Here is a 14841-nt window from a genome sequence, read left to right as displayed (position 1 = left end):
TTAACAATGGACTTAATTTCTAACATTCCATTTTCCATTATCTTTAATGCTTGCCTACAGGGTTCGATTCTAGCCGTATCCTAATATCATTTTCACTTATCTAGTATGCCTTCTTACTTACATGAGAAGGAACAGCACTTTCATGTAACACTTATACTATCTTCTTGGCGAGTATTAAAGTAGTGTTAAAATACTATCTACTTGGCGAGTATTAAAGTAGTGTTAAAATACGCGATTATGTTTTGCTGTGATATAATCAAGGTTCTGTCGTGCCAAGCTTTGCTATTGCCCCTTTTTTTAACAGTTTCTGGATCATGAGAGTAACGCGTTTAATTTCATCTTCCTCTTAGAAGGCGCCTATATGCTGTATTATCTAATAGGTATTATTCAGAGGAATTGAATCCTGGCTCTACCTAACGTCTCTTTTTATTTTTCATTTTATAATTAGTTCGGGGAAAGTAAGGATTCGTTTAATCCCAACGGGTATTTGGGCCGCGATGAACGAAGCAAACCTAACGAGATCTGAATACAATTCGACGATTTCTTTGTTCGCTTCAATTACCAATTAATCACCGACGCTTTAGATGCCAAAGTAAGGCAATTATGTTTTATCATAAAACGTGCTATGTATATTTTATTACATTACATGTGAGTTGATAAAAACCCGTTTCCTTAACGCTTTTCATCTGAGATATTTTAATCAAAAATATATTCAGAGTTTTAGAATGATTCTGTTCTAATTTGTCCTCACGGGAAAGTTGCAAATCTAAATTTCTATCAATTTCATCCGCTTTCATTTTATTTATAACGTTGCTTCCTCTTTCTCCGTTTTTTAATGACTGAAGATAACAAAGAAAGGACAGAAAAGAAAGATTGCTACAGTATACTATAAACCTCAGAGAGTATAACTACTGCAGTAATACTATTTAATCTGAAGATTCACAAAAAAATTACCTTGGATTTATTTTATGTAATGTACATTTTGTTGCAATTTAAAAACATTATGTTTCATCTAGCAATTAATGATATAGATATAAAATTTTCAATGATGTTTTTTTAAAGTGCATCAGAATGTACATTACGTAAAATAAATCCAATTGCTTTATTCAATTTAAATTAAATTTTTATACCTTATTTGTAAACTTCATAAAAGTGCACTTTAAAGGTAAATAAATTTCAAATTGAATCTTGTACCTTTGTTTTTAAAGCCTATAGTAAAAACATTTTGTTTAACAATTTTCATGCCTTGGATGAAATGCTTTTCTAACTTGTATATATATGTGTATTTTAGTATATATATATATATATATATATATATATATATATATATATATATATATATATATATATATATATATATACCTTGAGTTCCTTCAGCCATAAACGAAATCGAAACCAAAACTTATGAAGAATTCTTGATAAAATTATTTATTTAAAAAAATAGATGATTTAACTGCCATCGGCTATAGTTGACAAGAAATAGAAGAACATATCAATTAAACGACCCGGATGTAAGCGTGACACACAAAGGAACACACGCTATCGTATTAATATATAGATTAAACGAATATAACTCTTTCATAAATGTACTTTTTAAGTTCCCTATTTACACCCAGGAAGAGAGATACCACTCTTATATAAATAAATTTATTTGCAAATGAGGAAGACAGTTAGTAAAAGTTCGTGTTCAACATTTAGACTTCCGAGAATTTTGATTATCTCAATTAAATTTAGACGCTCATTTTTGTTCTTCTCCATTAAAGCAGTCCAGTCATAAGTTATTCCGGGAAGATAAAAATTATTAATTTCAACGGAATGTAAGGTTAGGCTTATTGAGTTCCCGGCTAACTTTAGAGAATGAACTTCTCTAATAAAATGATTAGTAATCTCATTTCACTTAAGTGCAAAATTTAGGACAAGAATTCGTTTTTATTGCTAATTAGATGCAAAGAGCTACTATTTGAGATTATGCCTATGTAGAGGGTTAAGCAACAAGATGGGCACTATGTAGAGGGTAAAGCAACAAGATGGGCACTATGTAGGTAGTTAAGCAAAAAGATGGGCACTATGTAGGCAGTTGAGCAACAAGATGGGCACTATGTAGGTAGTTAATCAGCAAGATGGGCACTATGTAGGGAGTTAAGCAACAAGATGGGCACTATGTAGGGAGTTAAGCAGCAAGATGGGCACTATGTAGGAAGTTAAGCAACAAGATTGGCACTATGTAGGTAGTTTAGCAGCAAGATGGGCACTATGTAGGGAGTTAAGCAACAAGATGGGCATTATGTAGGGAGTTAAGCAGCAAAATGGGCACTACGTAGGTAGTTAAGCAGCAAGATGGGCACTATGTAGGTAGTTAAGCAACAAGATGGGCACTATGTAGGAAGTTAAGCAACAAGATTGGTACTATGTAGGTAGTTTAGCAGCAAGATGGGCACTATGTAGGGAGTTAAGCAACAAGATGGGCATTATGTAGGGAGTTAAGCAGCAAAATGGGCACTACGTAGGTAGTTAAGCAGCAAGATGGGCACTATGTAGGTAGTTAAGCAACAAGATGGGCACTATGTAGGAAGTTAAGCAACAAGATTGGCACTATGTAGGTAGTTTAGCAGCAAGATGGGCACTATGTAGGGAGTTAAGCAGCAAAATGGGCACTACGTAGGTAGTTAAGCAGCAAGATGGGCACTATGTAGGTAGTTAAGCAACAAGATGGGCACAATGTAGGAAGTTAAGCAACAAGATTGGCACTATGTAGGTAGTTTAGCAGCAAGATGGGCACTATGTAGGGAGTTAAGCAACAAGATGGGCACTATGTAGGGAGTTAAGCAGCAAAATGGGCACTACGTAGGTAGTTAAGCAGCAAGATGGGCACTATGTAGGTAGTTAAGCAACAAGATGGGCACTATGTAGGAAGTTAAGCAACAAGATTGGCACTATGTAGGTAGTTTAGCAGCAAGATGGGCACTATGTAGGTAGTTAAGCAACAAGATTGGCACTATGTAGGGAGTTAAGCAGCAAGATGGGCACTATGTAGGTAGTTAAGCAACAAGATGGGCACTACGTAGGTAGTTAAGCAGCAAGATGGGCACTATGTAGGTAGTTAAGCAACAAGATTGGCACTATGTAGGGAGTTAAGCAGCAAGATGGGCACTATGTAGGTAGTTAAGCAACAAGATGGGCACTATGTAGGTAGTTAAGCAACAAGATGGGCACTATGTAGGTAGTTAAGCAACAGGATTGGCACTATGTAGGGTGTTAAGCAGCAAGATGGGCACTATGTAGGTAGTTAAGCAGAAAGATTGGCACTATGTAGGGAGTTAAGCTACAAGATTGGCACTATGTAGGTAGTTAAGCAACAAGATTAGCACTATGTAGGGAGTTAAGCAGCAAGATTGGCACTATGTAGGGAGTTAAGCAGCAAGATGGGCACTATGTAGGTAGTTAAGCAGCAAGATTGGCACTATGTAGGTAGTTAAGCAACAAGATTGGCACTATGTAGGTAGTTTAGCAGCAAGATGGGCACTATGTAGGTAGTTAAGCAACAAGATTGGCACTATGTAGGGAGTTAAGCAGCAAGATGGGCACTATGTAGGTAGTTAAGCAACAAGATGGGCACTATGTAGGAAGTTAAGCAACAAGATTGGCACTATGTAGGTAGTTTAGCAGCAAGATGGGCACTATGTAGGTAGTTAAGCAACAAGATTGGCACTATGTAGGTAGTTAAGCAGCAAGATGGGCACTATGTAGGTAGTTAAGCAGAAAGATTGGCACTATGTAGGGAGTTAAGCTACAAGATTGGCACTATGTAGGTAGTTAAGCAACAAGATTAGCACTATGTAGGGAGTTAAGCAGCAAGATTGGCACTATGTAGGGAGTTAAGCAGCAAGATGGGCACTATGTAGGTAGTTAAGCAACAAGATTGGCACTATGTAGGTAGTTTAGCAGCAAGATGGGCACTATGTAGGTAGTTAAGCAACAAGATTGGCACTATGTAGGGAGTTAAGCAGCAAGATGGGCACTATGTAGGTAGTTAAGCAACAAGATGGGCACTATGTAGGTAGTTAAGCAGCAAGATGGGCACTATGTAGGTAGTTAAGCAACAAGATTGGCACTATGTAGGTAGTTTAGCAGCAAGATGGGCACTATGTAGGTAGTTAAGCAACAAGATGGGCACTATGTAGGTAGTTAAGCAGCAAGATGGGCACTATGTAGGAAGTTAAGCAACAAGATTGGCACTATGTAGGTAGTTTAGCAGCAAGATGGGCACTATGTAGGTAGTTAAGCAACAAGATTGGCACTATGTAGGGAGTTAAGCAGCAAGATGGGCACTATGTAGGTAGTTAAGCAACAAGATGGGCACTACGTAGGTAGTTAAGCAGCAAGATGGGCACTATGTAGGTAGTTAAGCAACAAGATTGGCACTATGTAGGGAGTTAAGCAGCAAGATGGGCACTATGTAGGTAGTTAAGCAACAAGATGGGCACTATGTAGGTAGTTAAGCAGCAAGATGGGCACTATGTAGGTAGTAAAGCAACAGGATTGGCACTATGTAGGGTGTTAAGCAGCAAGATGGGCACTATGTAGGTAGTTAAGCAGAAAGATTGGCACTATGTAGGGAGTTAAGCTACAAGATTGGCACTATGTAGGTAGTTAAGCAACAAGATTAGCACTATGTAGGGAGTTAAGCAGCAAGATTGGCACTATGTAGGGAGTTAAGCAGCAAGATTGGCACTATGTAGGAAGTTTAGCAACAAGATTAGCACTATGTAGGAAGTTTAGCAACAAGATTAGCACTATGTAGGTAGTTAAGCAGCAAGATTGGCACTATGTAGGTAGTTAAGCAGCAAGATTGGCACTATGTAGGTAGTTAAGCAGCAAGATTGGCACTATGTAGGGAGTTAAGCAACAAGATGGGCACTATGTAGGTAGTTAAGCAGCAAGATTGGCACTATGTAGGTAGTTAAGCAGCAAGATGGGCACTATGTAGGTAGTTAAGCAACAGGATTGGCACTATGTAGGGTGTTAAGCAGCAAGATGGGCACTATGTAGGTAGTTAAGCAGAAAGATTGGCACTATGTAGGGAGTTAAGCTACAAGATTGGCACTATGTAGGTAGTTAAGCAACAAGATTAGCACTATGTAGGGAGTTAAGCAGCAAGATTGGCACTATGTAGGTAGTTAAGCAGCAAGATGGGCACTATGTAGGTAGTTAAGCAGCAAGATTGGCACTATGTAGGTAGTTAAGCAGAAAAATGGCCACTATGTAGGGAGTTAAGCAACAAGATGGGCACTATGTAGGGAGTTAAGCAGCAAGATGGGCACGATGTAGGGAGTTAAGCAACAAGATGGGCACTACGTAGGGAGTTAAGCCACAAGATTGGCACTATGTAGGTAGTTAAGCAGCAAGATTAGCACTATGTAGGTAGTTAAACAGCAAGATGGGCACTATGTAGGTAGTTAAGCAGCAAGATGGGCATTATGTAGGGAGTTAAGCAACAAGATGGGCACTATGTAGGGAGTTAAGCAACAAGATTGGCACTATGTAGGTAGTTAAGCAGCAAGATGGGCACTATGTAGGGAGTTAAGCAACAAGATGGGCACTATGTAGGGAGTTAAGCAACAAGATTGGCACTATGTAGGTAGTTAAGCAACAAGATTAGCACTATGTAGGTAGTTAAGCAACAAGATTGCCACTATGTAGGGAGTTAAGCAACAAGATGGGCACTATGTAGGGAGTTAAGCAACAAGATGGCCACTATGTAGGGAGTTAAGCAACAAGATTGGCACTATGTAAAGAGTTAAGCAACAAGATGGGCACTATGTAGGGAGTTAAGCAGCAAGATGGGCACTATGTAGGGAGTTAAGCAACAAGATGGGCACTATGTAGGGAGTTAAGCAACAAGATGGCCACTATGTAGGGAGTTAAGCAACAAGATTGGCACTATGTAGGTAGTTAAGCAGAAAAATTGCCACTATGTAGGGAGTTAAGCAACAAGATGGGCACTATGTAGGGAGTTAAGCAACAAGATGGGCACTATGTAGGTAGTTAAGCAACAAGATTGGCACTATGTAGGTAGTTAAGCAACAAGATTGGCACTATGTAGGGAGTTAAGCAACAAGATTGGCACTATGTAGGTAGTTAAGCAGCAAGATTGGCACTATGTAGGTAGTTAAGCAGAAAAATGGCCACTATGTAGGGAGTTAAGCAACAAGATGGGCACTATGTAGGGAGTTAAGCAACAAGATGGCCACTATGTAGGGAGTTAAGCAACAAGATTGGCACTATGTAGGGAGTTAAGCAGCAAGATGGGCACTATGTAGGGAGTTAAGCAACAAGATGGCCACTATGTAGGGAGTTAAGCAACAAGATGGGCACTATGTAGGTAGTTAAGCAGAAAAATGGCCACTATGTAGGGAGTTAAGCAACAAGATGGCCACTATGTAGGGAGTTAAGCAACAAGATGGCCACTATGTAGGGAGTTAAGCAACAAGATGGGCACTATGTAGGTAGTTAAGCAGCAAGATGGCCACTATGTAGGGAGTTAAGCAACAAGATGGGAACTATGTAGGGTGTTAAGCAGCAAGATGGGCACTATGTAGGGAGTTAAGCAACAAGATGGGCACTATGTAGGTAGTTAAGCAACAAGATTGGCACTATGTAGGGAGTTAAGCAGCAAGATGGGCACTATGTAGGGAGTTAAGCAACAAGATGGGCACTATGTAGGTAGTTAAGCAGCAAGATGGGCACTATGTAGGGAGTTAAGCAACAAGATGGGCACTATGTAGGAAGTTAAGCAACAAGATGGGCACTATGTAGGTAGTTAATCAGCAAGATTGGCACTATGTAGGGAGTTAAGCAACAAGATGGGCACTATGTAGGAAGTTAAGCAACAAGATGGGCATACGTAGGTAGTTAAGCAGCAAGATGGGCACTATGTAGGTAGTTAAGCAACAAGATGGGCACTATGTAGGGAGTTAAGCAACAAGATGGGCACAATGTAGGACGTTAAGCAACAAGATGGGCACTATGTAGGAAGTTAAGCAGCAAGATTGGCACTATGTAGGGAGTTAAGCAACAAGATTGGCACTATGTAGGTAGTTAAGCAACAAGATTGGCACTATGTAGGGAGTTAAGCAACAAGATTGGCACTATGTAGGTAGTTAAGCAACAAGATTGGCACTATGTAGGTAGTTAAGCAGCAAGATGGGCACTATGTAGGGAGTTAAGCAGCAAGATTGGCACTATGTAGGGAGTTAAGCAACAAGATTGGCACTATGTAGGTAGTTAAGCAACAAGATTGGCACTATGTAGGGAGTTAAGCAACAAGATTGGCACTATGTAGGTAGTTAAGCAGCAAGATGGGCACTATGTAGGGAGTTAAGCAACAAGATGGGCACTATGTAGGTAGTTAAGCAACAAGATTGGCACTATGTAGGGAGTTAAGCAACAAGATTGGCACTATGTAGGTAGTTAAGCAGCAAGATGGGCACTATGTAGGGAGTTAAGCAGCAAGATTGGCACTATGTAGGGAGTTAAGCAGCAAGATTGGCACTATGTAGGGAGTTAAGCAACAAGATTGGCACTATGTAGGGAGTTAAGCAACAAGATTGGCACTATGTAGGTAGTTAAGCAGCAAGATGGGCACTATGTAGGGAGTTAAGCAGCAAGATTGGCACTATGTAGGAAGTTAAGAAACAAGATTGGCACTATGTAGGTAGTTAAGCAACAAGATGGGCACTATGTAGGAAGTTAAGCAACAAGATTGGCACTATGTAGGTAGTTAAGCAGCAAGATGGGCACTATGTAGGGAGTTAAGCAGCAAGATGGGCACTATGTAGGGAGTTAAGCAGCAAGATTGGCACTATGTAGGGAGTTAAGCAACAAGATTGGCACTATGTAGGTAGTTAAGCAACAAGATTGGCACTATGTAGGGAGTTAAGCAACAAGATTGGCACTATGTAGGTAGTTAAGCAGCAAGATGGGCACTATGTAGGGAGTTAAGCAGCAAGATTGGCACTATGTAGGAAGTTAAGCAACAAGATTGGCACTATGTAGGGAGTTAAGCAACAAGATGGGCACTATGTAGGTAGTTAAGCAATAAGATGGGCACTATGTAGGTAGTTAAGCAACAAGATTGGCACTATGTAGGAAGTTAAGCAATAAGATGGGCACTATGTAGGTAATTAAGCAACAAGATTGGCACTATGTAGGTAGTTAAGCAACAAGATGGGCACTATGTAGGTAGTTAAGCAACAAGATGGGCACTATGTAGGTAGTTAAGCAACAAGATGGGCACTATGTAGGTAGTTAAGCAACAAGATGGGCACTATGTAGGAAGTTAAGCAACAAGATGGGCACTATGTAGGTAGTTAAGCAACAAGATGGGCACTATGTAGGAAGTTAAGCAACAAGATGGGCACTATGTAGGTAGTTAAGCAACAAGATGGGCACTATGTAGGTAGTTAAGCAACAAGATGGGCACTATGTAGGTAGTTAAGCAATAAGATGGGCACTATGTAGGTAGTTAAGCAACAAGATGGGCACTATGTAGGTAGTTAAGCAACAAGATGGGCACTATGTAGGGAGTTAAGCAACAAGATGGGCACTATGTAGGTAGTTAAGCAATAAGATGGGCACTATGTAGGTAGTTAAGCAACAAGATTGGCACTATGTAGGTAGTTAAGCAATAAGATGGGCACTATGTAGGTAGTTAAGCAACAAGATGGGCACTATGTAGGTAGTTAAGCAATCAGATGGGCACTATGTAGGTAGTTAAGCAACAAGATTGGCACTATGTAGGTAGTTAAGCAACAAGATTGGCACTATGTAGGGAGTTAAGCAACAAGATTGGAACTATGTAGGTAGTTAAGCAGCAAGATGGGCACTATGTAGGTAGTTAAGCAGCAAGATTGGCACTATGTAGGAAGTTAAGCAACAAGATTGGCACTATGTAGGGAGTTAAGCAACAAGATGGGCACTATGTAGGTAGTTAAGCAACAAGATTGGCACTATGTAGGAAGTTAAGCAATAAGATGGGCACTATGTAGGTAGTTAAGCAACAAGATGGGCACTATGTAGGTAGTTAAGCAACAAGATGGGCACTATGTAGGTAGTTAAGCAATAAGATGGGCACTATGTAGGTAGTTAAGCAACAAGATGGGCACTATGTAGGAAGTTAAGCAACAAGATGGGCACTATGTAGGTAGTTAAGCAACAAGATGGGCACTATGTAGGAAGTTAAGCAACAAGATGGGCACTATGTAGGGAGTTAAGCAACAAGATGGGCACTATGTAGGTAGTTAAGCAACAAGATGGGCACTATGTAGGAAGTTAAGCAACAAGATGGGCACTATGTAGGTAGTTAAGCAACAAGATGGGCACTATGTAGGTAGTTAAGCAACAAGATGGGCACTATGTAGGGAGTTAAGCAACAAGATGGGCACTATGTAGGTAGTTAAGCAACAAGATGGGCACTATGTAGGAAGTTAAGCAACAAGATGGGCACTATGTAGGGAGTTAAGCAACAAGATGGGCACTATGTAGGAAGTTAAGCAACAAGATGGGCACTATGTAGGTAGTTAAGCAACAAGATTGGCACTATGTAGGAAGTTAAGCAACAAGATGGGCACTATGTAGGTAGTTAAGCAACAAGATGGGCACTATGTAGGTAGTTAAGCAACAAGATGGGCACTATGTAGGTAGTTAAGCAACAAGATGGGCACTATGTAGGTAGTTAAGCAACAAGATGGGCACTATGTAGGTAGTTAAGCAACAAGATTGGCACTATGTAGGAAGTTAAGCAACAAGATTGGCACTATGTAGGAAGTTAAGCAACAAGATGGGCACTATGTAGGGAGTTAAGCAACAAGATGGGCACTATGTAGGAAGTTAAGCAATAAGATGGGCACTATGTAGGGAGTTAAGCAACAAGATGGGCACTATGTAGGTAGTTAAGCAACAAGATGGGCACTATGTAGGAAGTTAAGCAACAAGATGGGCACTATGTAGGGAGTTAAGCAACAAGATGGGCACTATGTAGGTAGTTAAGCAACAAGATGGGCACTATGTAGGAAGTTAAGCAACAAGATGGGCACTATGTAGGTAGTTAAGCAACAAGATTGGCACTATGTAGGTAGTTAAGCAACAAGATTGGCACTATGTAGGGAGTTAAGCAACAAGATTGGCACTATGTAGGTAGTTAAGCAATAAGATGGGCACTATGTAGGTAGTTAAGCAACAAGATGGGCACTATGTAGGTAGTTAAGCAACAAGATTGGCACTATGTAGGAAGTTAAGCAACAAGATTGGCACTATGTAGGGAGTTAAGCAACAAGATGGGCACTATGTAGGTAGTTAAGCAACAAGATTGGCACTATGTAGGAAGTTAAGCAATAAGATGGGCACTATGTAGGTAGTTAAGCAACAAGATTGGCACTATGTAGGTAGTTAAGCAACAAGATGGGCACTATGTAGGTAGTTAAGCAATAAGATGGGCACTATGTAGGTAGTTAAGCAACAAGATGGGCACTATGTAGGTAGTTAAGCAACAAGATGGGCACTATGTAGGAAGTTAAGCAACAAGATGGGCACTATGTAGGTAGTTAAGCAATAAGATGGGCACTATGTAGGTAGTTAAGCAACAAGATTGGCACTATGTAGGTAGTTAAGCAACAAGATGGGCACTATGTAGGAAGTTAAGCAATAAGATGGGCACTATGTAGGTAGTTAAGCAATAAGATGGGCACTATGTAGGTAGTTAAGCAACAAGATGGGCACTATGTAGGGAGTTAAGCAACAAGATGGGCACTATGTAGGAAGTTAAGCAATAAGATGGGCACTATGTAGGAAGTTAAGCAATAAGATGGGCACTATGTAGGGAGTTAAGCAACAAGATGGGCACTATGTAGGAAGTTAAGCAACAAGATGGGCACTATGTAGGAAGTTAAGCAACAAGATGGGCACTATGTAGGAAGTTAAGCAATAAGATGGGCACTATGTAGGGAGTTAAGCAACAAGATGGGCACTATGTAGGAAGTTAAGCAACAAGATGGGCACTATGTAGGAAGTTAAGCAATAAGATGGGCACTATGTAGGAAGTTAAGCAATAAGATGGGCACTATGTAGGTAGTTAAGCAACAAGATTGGCACTATGTAGGTAGTTAAGCAGCAAGATTGGCACTATGTAGGAAGTTAAGCAACAAGATTGGCACTATGTAGGGAGTTAAGCAACAAGATGGGCACTATGTAGGAAGTTAAGCAACAAGATGGGCACTATGTAGGAAGTTAAGCAACAAGATGGGCACTATGTAGGAAGTTAAGCAATAAGATGGGCACTATGTAGGGAGTTAAGCAACAAGATGGGCACTATGTAGGAAGTTAAGCAACAAGATGGGCACTATGTAGGAAGTTAAGCAATAAGATGGGCACTATGTAGGAAGTTAAGCAATAAGATGGGCACTATGTAGGTAGTTAAGCAACAAGATTGGCACTATGTAGGTAGTTAAGCAGCAAGATTGGCACTATGTAGGAAGTTAAGCAACAAGATTGGCACTATGTAGGGAGTTAAGCAACAAGATGGGCACTATGTAGGTAGTTAAGCAATAAGATGGGCACTATGTAGGTAGTTAAGCAACAAGATGGGCACTATGTAGGTAGTTAAGCAACAAGATGGGCACTATGTAGGAAGTTAAGCAACAAGATGGGCACTATGTAGGAAGTTAAGCAATAAGATGGGCACTATGTAGGGAGTTAAGCAACAAGATGGGCACTATGTAGGAAGTTAAGCAACAAGATGGGCACTATGTAGGAAGTTAAGCAATAAGATGGGCACTATGTAGGTAGTTAAGCAGCAAGATTGGCACTATGTAGGAAGTTAAGCAACAAGATTGGCACTATGTAGGGAGTTAAGCAGCAAGATTGGCACTATGTAGGAAGTTAAGCAATAAGATGGGCACTATGTAGGTAGTTAAGCAACAAGATGGGCACTATGTAGGAAGTTAAGCAACAAGATGGGCACTATGTAGGTAGTTAAGCAACAAGATGGGCACTATGTAGGTAGTTAAGCAACAAGATGGGCACTATGTAGGTAGTTAAGCAACAAGATGGGCACTATGTAGGAAGTTAAGCAACAAGATGGGCACTATGTAGGTAGTTAAGCAACAAGATGGGCACTATGTAGGAAGTTAAGCAACAAGATGGGCACTATGTAGGGAGTTAAGCAACAAGATGGGCACTATGTAGGTAGTTAAGCAACAAGATGGGCACTATGTAGGAAGTTAAGCAACAAGATGGGCACTATGTAGGTAGTTAAGCAACAAGATGGGCACTATGTAGGTAGTTAAGCAACAAGATGGGCACTATGTAGGGAGTTAAGCAACAAGATGGGCACTATGTAGGTAGTTAAGCAATAAGATGGGCACTATGTAGGAAGTTAAGCAACAAGATGGGCACTATGTAGGAAGTTAAGCAACAAGATGGGCACTATGTAGGAAGTTAAGCAATAAGATGGGCACTATGTAGGAAGTTAAGCAACAAGATGGGCACTATGTAGGGAGTTAAGCAATAAGATGGGCACTATGTAGGAAGTTAAGCAACAAGATGGGCACTATGTAGGGAGTTAAGCAACAAGATGGGCACTATGTAGGTAGTTAAGCAACAAGATGGGCACTATGTAGGAAGTTAAGCAACAAGATGGGCACTATGTAGGTAGTTAAGCAACAAGATGGGCACTATGTAGGAAGTTAAGCAACAAGATGGGCACTATGTAGGTAGTTAAGCAACAAGATGGGCACTATGTAGGTAGTTAAGCAACAAGATGGGCACTATGTAGGAAGTTAAGCAACAAGATGGGCACTATGTAGGTAGTTAAGCAACAAGATGGGCACTATGTAGGAAGTTAAGCAACAAGATGGGCACTATGTAGGGAGTTAAGCAACAAGATGGGCACTATGTAGGTAGTTAAGCAATAAGATGGGCACTATGTAGGAAGTTAAGCAACAAGATGGGCACTATGTAGGGAGTTAAGCAACAAGATGGGCACTATGTAGGAAGTTAAGCAACAAGATGGGCACTATGAAGGTAGTTAAGCAATAAGATGGGCACTATGTAGGTAGTTAAGCAACAAGATTGGCACTATGTAGGTAGTTAAGCAACAAGATGGGCACTATGTAGGAAGTTAAGCAATAAGATGGGCACTATGTAGGGAGTTAAGCAACAAGATGGGCACTATGTAGGAAGTTAAGCAACAAGATGGGCACTATGTAGGAAGTTAAGCAATAAGATGGGCACTATGTAGGTAGTTAAGCAGCAAGATTGGCACTATGTAGGAAGTTAAGCAACAAGATTGGCACTATGTAGGGAGTTAAGCAGCAAGATTGGCACTATGTAGGAAGTTAAGCAATAAGATGGGCACTATGTAGGTAGTTAAGCAACAAGATGGGCACTATGTAGGAAGTTAAGCAACAAGATGGGCACTATGTAGGTAGTTAAGCAACAAGATGGGCACTATGTAGGTAGTTAAGCAACAAGATGGGCACTATGTAGGAAGTTAAGCAACAAGATGGGCACTATGTAGGTAGTTAAGCAACAAGATGGGCACTATGTAGGAAGTTAAGCAACAAGATGGGCACTATGTAGGGAGTTAAGCAACAAGATGGGCACTATGTAGGTAGTTAAGCAACAAGATGGGCACTATGTAGGAAGTTAAGCAACAAGATGGGCACTATGTAGGTAGTTAAGCAACAAGATGGGCACTATGTAGGTAGTTAAGCAACAAGATGGGCACTATGTAGGGAGTTAAGCAACAAGATGGGCACTATGTAGGTAGTTAAGCAATAAGATGGGCACTATGTAGGAAGTTAAGCAACAAGATGGGCACTATGTAGGAAGTTAAGCAACAAGATGGGCACTATGTAGGAAGTTAAGCAATAAGATGGGCACTATGTAGGAAGTTAAGCAATAAGATGGGCACTATGTAGGTAGTTAAGCAACAAGATTGGCACTATGTAGGAAGTTAAGCAACAAGATTGGCACTATGTAGGGAGTTAAGCAACAAGATGGGCACTATGTAGGTAGTTAAGCAATAAGATGGGCACTATGTAGGTAGTTAAGCAACAAGATGGGCACTATGTAGGTAGTTAAGCAACAAGATGGGCACTATGTAGGAAGTTAAGCAACAAGATGGGCACTATGTAGGTAGTTAAGCAATAAGATGGGCACTATGTAGGTAGTTAAGCAACAAGATTGGCACTATGTAGGTAGTTAAGCAATAAGATGGGCACTATGTAGGAAGTTAAGCAATAAGATGGGCACTATGTAGGGAGTTAAGCAACAAGATGGGCACTATGTAGGAAGTTAAGCAACAAGATGGGCACTATGTAGGAAGTTAAGCAATAAGATGGGCACTATGTAGGAAGTTAAGCAACAAGATGGGCACTATGTAGGTAGTTAAGCAACAAGATTGGCACTATGTAGGTAGTTAAGCAACAAGATTGGCACTATGTAGGTAGTTAAGCAATAAGATGGGCACTATGTAGGGAGTTAAGCAATAAGATGGGCACTATGTAGGAAGTTAAGCAACAAGATGGGCACTATGTAGGAAGTTAAGCAACAAGATTGGCACTATGTAGGGAGTTAAGCAGCAAGATTGGCACTATGTAGGAAGTTAAGCAATAAGATGGGCACTATGTAGGTAGTTAAGCAACAAGATGGGCACTATGTAGGAAGTTAAGCAACAAGATGGGCACTATGTAGGTAGTTAAGCAACAAGATGGGCACTATGTAGGTAGTTAAGCAACAAGATGGGCACTATGTAGGAAGTTAAGCAACAAGATGGGCACTATG

Source organism: Euprymna scolopes, chromosome 23, assembly GCF_053919585.1.
Source record: "Euprymna scolopes isolate OS-2025 chromosome 23, ASM5391958v1, whole genome shotgun sequence".
NCBI classification, from domain to species: Eukaryota; Metazoa; Mollusca; class Cephalopoda; order Sepiida; family Sepiolidae; genus Euprymna; species Euprymna scolopes.
Note: the sequence above shows the minus strand (reverse complement) of the source record.